This window comes from Psittacula echo (assembly GCF_963264785.1).
Source record: "Psittacula echo genome assembly, chromosome: 4".
NCBI classification, from domain to species: Eukaryota; Metazoa; Chordata; class Aves; order Psittaciformes; family Psittacidae; genus Psittacula; species Psittacula echo.
The window spans coordinates 105,950,161-105,954,136 of record NC_137738.1 but is presented as its reverse complement, the minus strand read 5'-3'; positions in this window follow the sequence as shown (position 1 = coordinate 105,954,136).

The window sequence follows — 3,976 nt, the reverse complement described above, 5'->3', positions numbered from 1 at the left end:
CCTGGTCTTCCACCCATGAACTTCAGGCTGATCTGCTTGAAAGATGAAGAAGATGCCATGTAATCATCAAATCAATGTTGTTTCCCACCTCCCTCTCTCCTGTCTTCTCTCCACCTGTGAGGTGTTCCAGCAAAGAGGTAAAGAGGACTTACCTGAGGTGTAGGAGAGCTCTTTTGAAACTAACAAAGACTCAAGTCTCAAAGTAACTAATGGATTTGAAGCCTTTTTTCCCCACTTTAAATGAGCCTCTCTATTTGATTGCCACCACCTTCTGTGAAATAGCCAGAAACACAAAGATGGACACAGTACTTGAGTTTTGTTTATTTAAAAGTATCTGGCATTTAAGAGACAAAGGTGGAACAAAGACACTTTGTTTGACTGTCACCATCTGTTCTTTTCCTGACCAAAAGATAATGCCACCATCTTCTCATTACCCAAATTCGGTGATCGTCTCCCCAAATGGAGCCAGCTCCAGAATAGACTCCACTAGACATGCTGTAGTGGCTTTAGTGGATTTGATATGATCTAGGGCAGAGAAAAAAAGAGACCCTCCTGCACACACATCCTCAGCTCACACATCTAGGGCGTTGTCTTCATTTTCCTAGATGGTCTGAAAAGCTAATGAATGCCCGTATTTAATAGCAACTCCTTTCCTATTTATCCGTATGAAATCATGGGACTGGGTTTTCAACAGTTTGTTGGCTGAGCCTGGAGAAGGTCGGTCCAAAATCAAAGAGGGATTTTGGAAAGAAGAAGCTTCTGGAAGCAGATAGAGGAGACCCACACTGGTTATCAAATCCTGGAGGAAACTGCTGGGCTCTTCCCTTACGGATAGCTACAAACCAGGCTGAGAGATTATTCAAGAGCACAGCAAATGAAAGATGCTAACGCTGCTGTGCCATTGCTTTTAAGACAGTTAATTTAAGTCTTTTGCATACTTTTATGTTGGTTTTGATGTCATTGATGAAACCTGATTGTTCTTTATTTTTGGTTGTACTGTGAGTGCCCACTTCCCCCTAACAACTGCCTCATGGCCATTTCACACATCCAACCCTTTAAGACTCCACTTTCTGCAAACAAGCAAAGGCTTCAGCCCCTAATGGAGGTAGGCGGGAGCTGTTTTCTGTACCAAGCATGTGCGTAGACTTGCTTGCCTGCAAGAGAGGCGTAACTCCATCCATGCACGAGTATTAAACAAGACTCCTGTTTCTTCTTGCCCATAAGGCTCTCAGCAACCAGGGAATTGTAGCAAATGGAGCTGGAGGAGATGATGATTGCTCACTGACTCATTCCCTTTTCCCAAAGGGATCAATTCTACCTAAACTAACCCTGACGGTTCTTCCTCTAGCATGTGCTTAACAAACTCCAGCATTGCAAATGCCGCAGCTTCCCTGTGCAGCCTAAGGGCTTCACCAGATGCTTGCCAGGATATTTTCTTCATTTATGTCCAGACAAAGAATTTCTGAGAGACCTCATCCTGCAAGATTCTCCATTCTGATTTCTATACACTTCACACTCTGTTACTCTTCTTGCCTTCCCAGCTCCTCTCTTTTCCTCTCTGCATCCAGAACTTGAGTACGGAACTGCCAAGTGAAAAACTAGAAGAGGGATTGTTCATCCCTCTCAAATGCGCCATCCTCTGTCTCCCATTGTTTAACATTCCCACAAAGAGTGTTTCCACACAAACACCGAGATACATGGAAAGCCACCTACGTGTTTGAAGCAAAAGAATGGCATTGTATTGTCTCTGTTTGAATTCGTCATTTTCCTCCTGGTGGTAGAAAAAAGCTTCTTTAAAGAGAAGAATTCAACTGGACTGGTTGTGATAAAGACTGGGACTAGAGTCACAGACCCTTCCACATTCCCTGTGCTCTGTGTAACTCGGATTTGCAAGGTTCTGAGGGGTGGCAAAGCCTCTGCACTCCCCAGAGAAAAAAAAACATGGCAAAGGATGCCATGGAAATGGCTGGATGGGATTTGCATCAGAGTTCCCACTCTGTCTTGATGAGCTAATGCAGGGTCTAGCCTCATTAGTGTTAATTACAAACAAGCAAAAGACATTGATGAAACACGAATAAAAAGAAATGAAGTTCTGTGATTCTGCTCAGGCCTGGTAGGTTGCAGAGAAGAGGCCAGAAATAACACCTGAAACACGAATTTGGGGTGAAAACATAAAGGTGTTTCGCCCTGGACAAGCAAGTCTTTAGCCAGCCTCCTCCTTGAACTATATCCCTTTGTAAATGGCAATTGAGCTCTTTTGGGATCTGGCTTGAATTCCTGTCCATATCAGAGAAGCATGCACCACAAAGATACCACCTGGGTAATGCACATATTTGAGATACTTAGAACTCCCCTGGACAACCTGAGAGGGAGGGGAGCAGGTGAAAGTCCAACCACATGCCCCATTTCTCTTTCCATATGGATGCTCCCAGAGGCTCTGTCCACTTTGCCTTACTACTGTGCTCCTCCTCCCCCCTCAATGCCAAACTCCCTGGCTGAATTTTTCTCCTGCCTTTAAAACACATCCTGATGCCATAAAGGAGTCTGCTTGCAATGCAAGAGGGAAAATCCTCTGCAGAACATGAGCCTGCTTAGGCTCCCTCAGGTTATCTTAATGACCATGGTAGAAATCTGTTAACTGGTTCTCAGACTCCCTCAGAGCCTCAAAAATAACTCTTTAAACACAGTCAGGAGCATTTACAAGGACCCTGATAACAGAACAGGATGTCTGCTTTCAAAAGGTGAGACTTTGGGAGCTGTGAGGACAACTCAGCTCTCTTTAGTGGTAGAAATAAGCTCTTTTGTCCCCCCATTCTGCACCATAAGCAGTAGAATTCCAGGTACACTTGGTTCTGTTGTTCTTTTGAACCACCCAGAACTGTTGTAAAGCTACTGTTGGCTCAGGAGCATTGGCCATATGCTGGCCAACACTGATACCAAGAGGGTGAGAGGCTGACCTCAGATGGAGCACCACCATGCTAGGTGTTGTACAAACACGCCATAATATATGGGTCCTGTCCTAGGGAACTCTTCGCAATAGAATTATAGAGTAATTCAAATCTGAAGGGACTAGATCAGGCTTCTCAGTCAAATTCTGAATATCCCCGAGGATGGAAATCCTACAGCCTCTCAGGGTTCCTGTTCCAGTGTATACTACCCGCCTGCTGGAACTGGCTTTCCCAAATAAACATCAGATTCTCATGAGAGGCAAAATCATTGGTAAATTAATTGCTCAGGCATGGGCACTCCAAGCAATGAGTCACTGCAGGAGACTGAAAGCTGTCTCCAAGCCCTGGAGTCACACAGAACCCCTGCTTGTGGGTAGGAGCTGGGATAGGCAACCTGGGATGACAAACACCAGAAGTGACAGATGAAGGGATACTCACAGGATGAATGGAAAGGCATTTAGAGTCCGCTTTGGTAATGAGATTAGATGCAATTATTAGAGACACATTAAGGCAAGATATTTATTGCTCTTATTATTGCTGGAGAGCCTAGTGAAGACCATACCAGGCCAGGTCCTACACAAATGCAGGACCGAGAACTATCCCTGCCCTGAGGAATAAGAGGGAAGGGCCTAATCCTGCAAAACCCTTAAGCACATATATAACCACCTTTGCAGGACTTGTTCCCTTAGAGGCCATCACTAACGACACATGCAAATTTTGATGTCAAAGGGTTTGGTTGTACCAAACCAGACGTTAGCGATGGTCGGTGGTCACCAGAGTGAGATGGGCAAACGAGACCAGGATGGGGAACTAGAGGGACAGAAAGGTCATTTAACCAGTTCTAAACGTCTTTCCCCTTTGTGGAAGCGCAGTACCTTGAATCACTTCAGTTATTCTTGTGTAAATTGGTCAGAGGAGACCCCTATTTCCCTTCCAATCTTATGGGTTGGCTGGAGAGGGTGCAGTCAGGAGGACCAATGGAATATTGTAAGGGAGCTTAAAAACTGATCAACAACTTCGAATAGAAC